We start from the raw sequence: 12,231 nt of genomic DNA, 5'->3' as shown, positions 1-12,231 counted from the left end.
AACGTCTTATTGACGATGAAACACAGAAATTGCGTCCGAATTTAATACAAATGGCACAATGTCGACTTACGTACAAAAGGACTGACACTCTCACTTTCTATGAATTGAACCTCTTCTGTGAGTCCAGTTTTAGATTCCGATGCTTCTCTTCAGGTTTACTGTATACCTTGGACCTTCTTGTTGACGATGAAACACAGAAACTGCATCCAAATTTAATACAAAAGGCACAATGCCGACTTAAGTACAAGAGGACTGACACTCTAACTTTCTAAGATTTGAACCTCCCCTCTGAGTCCTGTTTTCGATTCCGATGCCTCACTTCATGTTTACTGTATCCCTTGGACCCCCTTATTGTCGATGAAACACAGAAATTTCATCCGAATTAAATACAAGAGGCACAATGACTACTTAAGTACAAGAGGACTGATACTCTATCTTTCTATGATTTGAACCTCTCCTGTGAGTCCAGTTTTAGATTCCGATGCTTCACCTCATGTTTACTGTTTACCTTGGATCTTCTTACTGACGATTAAACACAGACGTTGCATTGGAAATAAATTCAAAAGGCACAATGCCGACATAAGTACAAGAGGACTGACACTCCAACTTTCTATGATTTGAACCTCACCTGTGAGTCCAGTTTTAGATTCCGAGGATTCACTTCAGGTTTCCTGTATCCCTTTGACCTTCTTGTTGACGATGAAACACAGAAATTGCATCCGAATTTAATACAAGAGCCACAATGACTACTTAAGTACAAGAGGACTGACACTATAAATTTCTATGATTTGAACCTCTCTTGTGAGTCCAGTTTTAGATTCCGATGCTTCACTTCAGAATTACTGTATACCTTGGACCTTCTTATTAACGATGAAACACAGAAGTTGCATTGGAATTAAATTCAAAAGGCACAATGCCGACTTAAGTACAAGAGGACTGGCACTCTTACTTTCAATGATTTGAACCTCTCCTGTGGGTCCAGATTTAGATGCCGATGCTACACTTTAGGTTTACTGTATACCATGGACCTTCCTATTGACGATATAGCACAGAAATTGCATCCGAATTAAATTCGAAAGGCACAATGCCAACTTAAGTACAAGAGGACTGGCACTCTATTTTTCTATGATTTGAACCTCTTCTTTGGGTCCAGTTTTAGATCCGATGCTTCACTTCAGGATTACTGTATACCTTGGACCTTCTTATTGACGATGGAACACAGATATTGCATCCGAATTTAATACAAAAGGCACAATGACGACTTAAATACAAGAGGACTGACACTCTTACTTTCTATGATGTGAAACTCTCCTGGGAGCCCAGTTTTAGATTCCGATGCTTCACTTCTGGTTTACTGTATACCTCGGACCTTCTTATTGACGATGAAACACAGAAACTGCATCCGAATTTAATACAAAAGGCACAATGCTGACTTAAAAACAAGAGGACTGACACTCAAACTTTTTATGATTTGAACCTCTCCAGTGAGTCCAGTTTTAGATTCCGATGCTTCCCTTCGGGATTACTGTATTCAATGGACCCTCTTACAGACAATGAATCACAGAAATTGCATCCGAATTTAATACAAAAGGCACAATGCCGTCTTAAGAAGAAGACGAATGACACTCTCACTTTCTATGATTTTAACCTCTTCTGTGAGTCCAGGTTTAGATTCCGATGCTTCACTTCAGGTTTACTGTATACCTTGGACCTTCTTATTGACGATGAAACACAGATATTGTATCCGAATTTAATACAAAAGGCACAATGCCGTCTTAAGTACAATAGAACTGACACTCTCACTTTCTATGATTTGAACCTCTCCTGTGAATCTAGTTTCAGATTCCGATGCTTCATTTCACTTATACTGTATCCCTTGGACCTTCGTATTGACGATGAAACACAGAAATTGCATCCGAATTTAATACAAAAGCACAATGCCGACTTAAGTACAAGTGGACTGACACTCTCACGTTCTATGATTTGAACCTCTCCTGTAAGTCCAGTATTAGATTCCGATGCTTCACTTCAGGTTTACTGTATACCTTGGACCTTCTTATTGCGATGAAACACAGAAACTGCATCCGAATTTAATCCAAAAGGCACAATGCTGACTTAAGGACAAGAGGACTGACACTCTCACTCTCTATGATTTGAACCTCGCCTGCGGGTCCAGTTTTAGATTCCGATTCTTCACTTCAGGTTGACTGTATCCCTTGGACCTTCTTATTGACGATGAAACACAGAAATTGCATCCGAATTTAATACAAGAGGCACAATGCCGACATAAGTACAAGAGGACTGACACTCTAACTTTCTATAATTTGAACCTCTCCTGTGAGTCCAGTTTTAGATTCCGATGCTTCACTTCAGGTTTACTGTATCCCTTGGACCTTCTTACTGACGATGAATCACAGAAATTGCATCCGAATTTAATACAAAAGGCACAATGCCGACTTAGGTACAAGAGGACTGACACTCAAACTTTTTATGATTTGAACCTCTCCAGTGAGTCCAGTTATAGATTGCGATGCTTCCCTTCGGGATTACTGTATTCAATGGACCATCTTACTGACGATGAAACACAGAAATTGCATCCGAATTTAATACAAAAGGCACAATGCCGTCTTAAGAAGAAGAGGAATGACACTCTCACTTTCTATGATTTTAACCTCTTCTATGAGTCCAGTTTTACATTCCGATGCTTCACTTCAGGATTACTGTGTACCTTGGACCTTCTTATTGACGATGAAACACAGATATTGTAACAGAATTTAATACAAAAGGCACAATGCCGACTTAAGTACAAGAGGACTGACACTCTAACTTTCTAAGATTTGAACCTCTCCAGTGAGTACCAGTTTTGGATTCCTATGCTTCACTTCAGTTTTACTGACTCCCTTGGGCTTTCTTATTGACGATGAAACAATGAAATTGCATTGGAATTAAAATCAAAAGGCACAATGCCAACTTAAGTACAAGAGGACTGGCACTCTAACTTTCTATGATTTGAACCTCTCCTGTGGGTCCAGTTTTAGTTGCCGATGCTACACTTCAGGTGAACTGTATACCATGGACCTTCTTATTGACGATGTAGCACAAAAATTGCATCGGAATTAAATTCAAAAGGCACAATGCCGACATAAGTACAAGAGGACGACCACTCCAACTTTCTATGATTTGAACCTCTCCTGTGAGTAGAGTTTTAGATTCCGATGCTTCACTTCAGAATTACTGTATACCTTGGACTTTCTTATTGACAATGAAACACAGAAATTGCATCCGAATTTAATACAAAAGGCACAATGCCGACTTAAGTACAAGAAAACTGACACTCTAAATTTCTATGATTTGAACCTCTCCTGTGAGTCCAGTTTTAGATTCCGATGCTTCACTTCAGGTTTACTGTATCCCTTGGAACGTCTTATTGACGATGAAACACAGAAATTGCGTCCGAATTTAATACAAAAGGCACAATGCCGACTTAAGTACAAGAAAACTGACACTCTAAATTTCTAAGATTTGAACCTCTCTGTGAGTCCTGTTTTCGACTCCGATGCCTCACTTCAGGTTTACTGTATCCCTTGGACCTTCTTATTGTCGATGAAACACAGAAATTACATCCGAAAAAAATACAAGAGTCACAATGACTACTTAAGTACAAGAGGACTGACACTCTAACTTTCTATGATTTGAACCTCTCCTGTGAGTCCAGTTTTTGATTCCGATGCTTCACCTCAGGTTTACTGTTTACCTTGGAACTTCTTACTGACGATTAAACACAGACGTTGCATTGGAAAAAAATTCAAAAGGCACAATGCCGACATAAGTACAAGAGGACTGACACTCTAACATTCTATGATTTGAACCTCACCTGTGACTCCAGGTTTAGATTCCTAGGATTCACTTCAGGTTTCCTGTATCTCTTGGATTTTCTTGTTGACGATGAAACACAGAAGTTGCATTGGAATTTAATTCAAAAGGCACAATGCTGACTTAAGTACAAGAGGACTGGCACTCTTACTTTCAATGATTTGAACCTCTCCTGTGGGTCCAGTTTTAGATGCCGATGCTACACTTTAGGTTTACTGTATACCATGGACCTTCCTATTGACGATATAGCACAGAAATTGCATCCGAATTAAATTCAAAAGGCACAATGCCGACTTAAGTACAAGAGGACTGGCGCACTAACTTTCTATGATTTGAATCACTCCTGTGAGTCCAGTTTTAGATTCCGATGCTTCACTTAAAGTTTACTGTATACCTTCGACCTTCTTATTGACGATGAAACACAGAAATTGCATCAGAATGAAATTCAAAAGGCACAATTCCGACATAAGTACAAGAGGACGGACATTCTAACTTTCTATGATTTCAACCTCTCCTGTGAGTCCGGGTTTAGATTCCGATGCTACAATTCAGGTTTACTGTATAACATGGACCTTCTTATTGACGATGAAGCACAGAAATTGCATCGGAATGAAATTCAAAAGGCACAATGCCGAATTAAGTATAAGAGGACTGACTCTCTAACTTTCTATGATTTGAACCTCTTCTCTGAGTCCAGGTTTAGATTCCGATGCTTCACTTCAGGTTTACTGTATCCCTTGGACCTTCTTATTGACGATGGAACACAGATATTGCATCCGAATTTAATACAAAAGGCACAATGACGACTTAAATACAAGAGGACTGACACTCTAACTTTCTATGATGTGAAACCCTCCTGGGAGCCCAGTTTTAGATTCCGATGCTTCACTTCTGGTTTACTGTATACCTTGGACCTTCTTATTGACGATGAAACACAGAAACTGCATCCGAATTTAATACAAAAGGCACAATGCTGACTTAAAAACAAGAGGACTGACACTCTCACTCTCTATGATTTGAACCTCGCCTGCTGGTCCAGTTTTGATTCCGATGCTTCCCTTCAGGTTTACTGTATCCTTTGGGCCTTCTTATTGACGATGAAACACAGAAATTGCATCCGAATTTAATACAAGAGGCACAATGCCGACATAAGTAAGGGAGGACTGATACTCTCACTTTCTGTAATGTGAACTCTGCTGTGAGTCCAGTTTTAGATTCCGATGCTTCACTTCAGGTTTACTGTATCCCTTGGACCTTCTTACTGACGATGAATCACAGAAATTGCATCCGAATTTAATACAAAAGGCACAATGCCGACCTAGGTACAAGAGGACTGACACTCAAACTTTTTATGATTTGAACCTCTCCAGTGAGTCCAGTTTTAGATTCCGATGCTTCCCTTCAGGATTACTGTATTCAATGGACCCTCTTACTGACAATGAATCACAGAAATTGCATCCGAATTTAATACAAAAGGCACAATGCCGTATTAAGAAGAAGTCGAATGACACTCTCACTTTCTATGATTTGAACCTCTCCTGTGAGTCTAGTTTCAGATTCCGTTGCTTCATTTCACTTATACTGTATCCCTTGGACCTTCGTATTGACGATGAAACACAGAAATTGCATCCGAATTTAATACAAAAGCACAATGCCGACTTAAGTACAAGTGGACTGACACTCTCACGTTCTATGATTTGAACCTCTCCTGTAAGTCCAGTATTAGATTCCGATGCTTCACTTCAGGTTTACTGTATACCTTGGACCTTCTTATTGCGATGACTCACAGAAATTGCATCCGAATTTAATACAAAAGGCACAATGCCGACTTAGGTACAAGAGGACTGACACTCAAACTTTTTATGATTTGAACCTCTCCAGTGAGTCCAGTTATAGATTGCGATGCTTCCCTTCGGGATTACTGTATTCAATGGACCATCTTACTGACGATGAAACACAGAAATTGCATCCGAATTTAATACAAAAGGCACAATGCCTTCTTAAGAAGAAGAGGAATGACACTCTCACTTTCTATGATTTTAACCTCTTCTATGAGTCCAGTTTTACATTCCGATGCTTCACTTCAGGTTTACTGTATACCTTGGACCTTCTTATTGACGATGAAACACAGATATTGTAACAGAATTTAATACAAAAGGCACAATGCCGACTTAAGTACAAGAGGACTGGCACTCTAACTTTCTATGATTTGAACCTCTCCTGTGGGTCCAGTTTTAGTTGCCGATGCTACACTTCAGGTGAACTGTATACCATGGACCTTCTTATTGACTATGAAGCACAGAAAGTGCTTCGGAAATCAATTCAAAAGGCACAGTGCCGACATAATTACAAGAGGACTGGCACTCTAACTTTCTATGATTTGAATCTCTCCTGTGAGTCCAGTTTTAGTTTCCGATGCTTCACTGCAAGTTTACTGTATACCTTTGACCTTCTTGTTGACGATGAGACACAGAAATTGCATCGGAATTAAATTCAAAAGGCACAATGCCGACTTAAGTACAAGAGGACGGACACTCTAACTTTCTATGATTTGAACCTCTCCTGTGAGTCCAGTTTTAGATTCCGATGCTTCACCTCAGGTTTACTGTATCCCTCGGACCTTCTTATTGTCGATGAAACACAGAAATTGCATCCGGATGTACTACAAAAGGCACCATGATGACTTAAGTACAAGTGGACTGACAGTCTAACTTTCAATGATTTGAACATCTCCTGTGAGTCCAGTTTTAGATTCCGATGCTTCACTTCAGGTTACTGTATCCCTTGAACCTTCTTATTGACGATGAAAAACAGAAGTTGCATCCGAATTTCATACAAAAGGCACAATGCCGACAAAAGTACAAGAGCACTGACACTCTAACTTTCTATGATTTGAACCTCTCCTGTGAGTCCAGTTTTAGATTCCGATGCTTCACTTCAGTTTTACTGCATCCCTTGGACCTTCTTAATGACGATGAAACCCAGATATAGCATCCGAATTCAATACAAAAGGCACAATGCCGACTTAAGTACAAGAGGACTGACACTCTAACTTTCTATGATTTTAACCTCTCCTGTGAGTCCAGTTTTAGATTCCGATGCTTCACTTCAGGTTTACTGTATCCCTTGAACCTTCTTATTGACAATGAAACACAGAAATTGCGACCGAATTTAATACAATAGACGCAATGCCGCCTTAAGTACAAGAGGACTGACACTCCAACTTTCTATGATTTGAACCTCTCCTGTGAGTCCAGTTTTAGATTCCGATGCATCACTTCAGGTTTACTGTATCCCTTGGACCTTCTTATTGACGATGAAACCTAGAAATTACATCCGAATTTAATACAAAAGGCACAATGCCGACTTAAGTACAAGAGGACTGACACTGTAACTTTCTATGATTTGAACCTCTCCTGTGAGTCCAGTATTAGATTCCGATGCTTCACTTCACGTTTACTGTATACCTTGCAACTTCTTATTGACGATGAAACACAGAAATTGCATACGGATTTAATACAAAAGGCACAATGCCGACTTAAGTACCAGACGACTGACACTCTAACTTTCTATGATTTGCACCTTTCCTGTGAGTCCAGTTTTAGATTCCGCTGCTTCACTTCATTTTTACTGTACCCCTTGGACCTTCTTATTGACGACGAAACACAGAAATTGCATCCGAATTACATTCAAAAGGCACAATGCCGACTTAAGTACAAGAGGACTGACACTCTAGCTTTCTATGACTTGAACCTCACCTGTGAGTCCAGTTTTAGATTCCAATACTTCACTTCAGGATTACTGTATACGTTGGACCTTCTTATTGACGATGTAACACAGAAATTGCATCTGAATTTAATACAAAAGGCACAATGCTGACTTAAGTACAAGAGGACTGACACTCTGACTTTCTATGATTTGAACCTCTCTTGTGAGTCCAGTATTAGATTCCGATGCTTCACTTAAGGTTTACTGTATACCTTGGACCTTCTTATTGACGATGAAACACAGAAATTGCATCCGAATTTAATACAAAAGGCACAATGCTGACTTAAGTACAAGAGGACTGACACTCTGACTTTCTATGATATGAACCTCGCCTGTGAGTCCAGTTTTAGATACCGATGCTTCACTTCATTTTTACTGTACCCCTTGGACCTTCTTATTGACGACGAAACACAGAAATTACATCCGAATTACATTCAAAAGGCACATTGCCGACTTAAGTACAAGAGGACTGACACTCCAACTTTCTTTGATTTGAATCTCTCCTGTGAGTCCAGTTTTAGATTCCGATGCTACACTTCAGGTTTACTGTATACCATGGACCTTCTTATTGAGGATGAAGCATAGAAATTGCAACGGAATGAAATTCAAAAGGCACAATGCCTAATTAAGTACATGAGGGCTGACTCTCTAACTTTCTATGATTTGAACCTCTCCTGTGAGTCTAGTTTTAGATTCCGATGTTTCACTTCAGCTTTACTGTATCCCTTGGACCTTCTCATTGACGATGAAACACAGAAATTGCATTCGAATTTAAAACAAAAGGCACAATGCCGACTTAAGTACAAGAGGACTGACACTCTAACTCTCAATGATTTGAACATCTCCTGTGAGTCCAGTTTTAGATTCCGATGCTTCACTTCAAGGTAACTGTATCCCTTGGACCTTCTTATTGACGATGAAAAACAGAAATTGCATCCGAATTTCATACAAAAGGCACAATGCCAACATAAGTACAAGAGCACTGACACTCTAACTTTCTATGATTTGAACCTCTCCTGTGAGTCCAGTTTTAGATTCCGATGCTTCACTTCAGGTTTACTGTATCCCTTGGACATTCTTTTTGACGATGAAGCACAGAAATTGCATCGGAATGAAATCCAAAAGGCACACTGCTGACTTAAGTACAAGAGAACTGACACTCTAACTTTCTATGATTTGAACCTCTCCTGTGAGTCCAGTTTTAGATTCCGATGCTTCACTTCAGCTTTACTGTATCCCTTGGACTTTCTTATTGACGTTGAGATACAGAAATTGCATCCGAATTACATTCGAAAGGCACAATGCCGACTTAAGTACAAGAGGACTGACACTCTAACATTCTATGATTTGAACCTCTCCTGTGAGTCAAGTTTTAGATTCCGCTGCTTCACTCCAGGTTTACTGGATCCCTTGGACCTTCTTATTGACGATGAAACACAGAAACTGCATGCGAATTTAATACATAAGGCACAATGCCGACTTAAGTACAAGAGGACTGACACTCCAACATTCTATGATTTGAACCTCTCCTATGGGTCCAGTCTATGATGCCGATGCCACACTTCAGGTTTACTGTATACCATGGACCTTCGTATTGACTATGAAGCACAGAAACTGCATCGGAAATCAATTCAGAAGGCACAATGCCGACATAATTACAAGAGGACTGGCACTCTAACTTTCTATGATTTGAATCTCTCCTGTGAGTCCAGTTTTAGATTCCGATGCTTCACTTCAAGTTTACTGTATACCTTTGACCTTCTTATTGACGATGAGACACAGAAATTGCATCGGAATTAAATTCAAAAGGCACAATGCCGACTTAAGTACAAGAGGACGGACACTCTAACTTTCTATGATTTGAACTCTCCTGTGAGTCCAGTTTCAGATTCCGATGCTACACCTCAGGTTTACTGTATCCCTTGGACCTTCTTTTTGACGATGAAGCACGGAAATTGCATCGGAATTAAATTCAAAATGCACAATGCCGGCTTTAGTACAAGAGGACTGACACTCTATCCTTATATGATTTGAACCACTCCTGTGAGTCCAGTTTTAGATTCCGATGCTTCACTTCAGGTTTACTGTATCCCTTGGACCTTCTTATTGACGATGAAACACAGAAATTGCATCCGAGTTTAATACAACAGTCACAATGCCGACCTAAGGACAAGAGGACGGACACTCTAACTTTCTATGATTTGAACCTCTCCTGTGAGTCCAGTTTTAGATTCCGATGCTTCACCTCCGGTTTACTGTATCCCTCGGACCATCTTATTGACGATGAAACACAGAAATTGCATCCGAATGTAATACAAAAGGCACAATGATGACTTAAGTACAAGAGGACTGACAGTCTAACTTTCAATGATTTGAACATCTCCTGTGAGTCCAGTTTTAGATTCCGATGCTTCACTTCAGGTTACTGTATCCCTTGAACCTTCCTATTGACGATGAAAAACAGAAGTTGCATCCGAATTTAATACAAAAGGCACAATGCCGACAAAAGTACAAGAGCACTGACACTCTAACTTTCTATGATTTGAACCTCTCCTGTGAGTCCAGTTTTAGATTCTGATGCTTCACTTCAGGTTTACTGCATCCCTTGGACCTTCTTAATGACGATGAAACCCAGTTAGAGCATCCGAATTCAATACAAAAGGCACAATGCCGACTTAAGTACAAGGGGACTGACACTCAAACTTTCTATGATTTTAACCTCTCCTGTGAGTCCAGTTTTGGATTCCGATGCTTCACTTCAGGTTTACTGTATCCCTTGAACCTTCTTATTGACGATGAAACACAGAAATTGCGACCGAATTTAATACAATAGACACAATGCCGCCCTAAGTACAAGAGGACTGACACTCCAACTTTCTATGATTTGAACCTCTCCTGTGAGTCCAGTTTTAGATTCCGATGCATCACTTCAGGTTTACTGTATCCCTTGGACCTTCTTATTGACGATGAAACCTAGAAATTACATCCGAATTTAATACAAAAGGCACAATGCCGACTTAAGTACAAGAGGACTGACACTCTAACTTTCTATGACTTGAACCACACCTGTGAGTCCAGTTTTAGATTCCAATGCTTCACTTCAGGATTACTGTATACGTTGGACCTTCTTATTGACGATGTAACACAGAAATTGCATCTGAATTTAATACAAAAGGCACAATGCTGACTAAAGTACAAGAGGACTGACACTCTAATTTTCTATGATTTTAACCTCTCCTGTGAGTCCAGTATTAGATTCCGATGCTTCACTTCAGGTTTACTGTATACCTTTGACCTTCTTATTGACGATGAGACACAGAAATTGCATCGGAATTAAATTCAAAAGGCACAATGCCGACTTAAGTACAAGAGGACGGACACTCTAACTTTCTATGATTTGAACCTCTCCTGTGAGCCCAGTTTTAGATTCCGATGCTACACTTCAGGTTTACTGTATACCATGGACCTTCTTATTGACGATGAAGCATAGAAATTGCAACGGAATGAAATTCAAAAGGCACAATGCCGAATTAAGTACAAGAGAACTGACGCTCTAACTCTCTATGATTTGAATATCTCGTGTGAGTCCAGTTTTAATTTCCGATGCTTCACTTCAGGTTTACTGCATCCCTAGGACCTTCTTATTGACGATGAAACCCAGAAATAGCATCCGAATGTAATACAAAAGGCACAATGCCGACTTAAGTACAAGAGGACTGACACTCTAACTTTCTATGATTTGAACCTCTCCTGTGAGTTCAGTTTTAGATTCCAATGCTTCACTTCAGGTTTACTGTATCCCTTGAACCTTCTTATTGATGATGAAACACAGAAATTACGACCGAATTTAATACAATAGGCACAATGCCGCCTTAAGTACAAGAGGACTGACACTCCAACTTTCTATGATTTGAACCTCTCCTGTGAGTCCAGTTTTAGATTACGATGCTTCACTTCAGGTTTACTGTATCCCTTGGACCTTCTTATTGACGATGAAACCTAGAAATTACATCCGAATTTAATACAAAAGGCACAATGCCGACTTAAGTACAAGAGGACTGACACTCTAACTTTCTGTGATTTGAACCTCTCCTGTGAGTCCAGTATTAGTTTCCGATGCTTCACTTCAGGTTTACTGTATCCCTTGGACCTTCTTATTGGCGATGAAACACAGAAATTGCATCCGAATTTGATACAAAAGGCACAATGCCGACTTAAGTTCAAGACGACTGACACTCTAACTTTCTATGATTTGAACCTTTCCTGTGAGTCCAATTTTAGATTCCAATGCTTCGCTTCAGGTTTACTGTATCCCTTGGACCTTCTTATTGACGATGAAACACAGACATTGCATCCGAATTTAATACAAAAAACACAATGCTGACTTATGTACAAGAGGACTGACACTCTAACTCTCTATGATTGGAACCTCTCCAGTGAGTCCAGTTTTAGATTCCGATGCTTCACTTCAGGTTTACTGTATCCCTTGGACCTTCTTATTGACGATGAAACCTCGAAATTGCTTCCGAATTTAATACAAAAGGCACAATGCCGACATAAGTACAAGAGCACTGACACTCTAACTTTCTA

The sequence above is a fragment of the Schistocerca serialis genome, chromosome 4 (genome assembly GCF_023864345.2).
Source record: "Schistocerca serialis cubense isolate TAMUIC-IGC-003099 chromosome 4, iqSchSeri2.2, whole genome shotgun sequence".
NCBI classification, from domain to species: Eukaryota; Metazoa; Arthropoda; class Insecta; order Orthoptera; family Acrididae; genus Schistocerca; species Schistocerca serialis.
Note: the sequence above shows the minus strand (reverse complement) of the source record.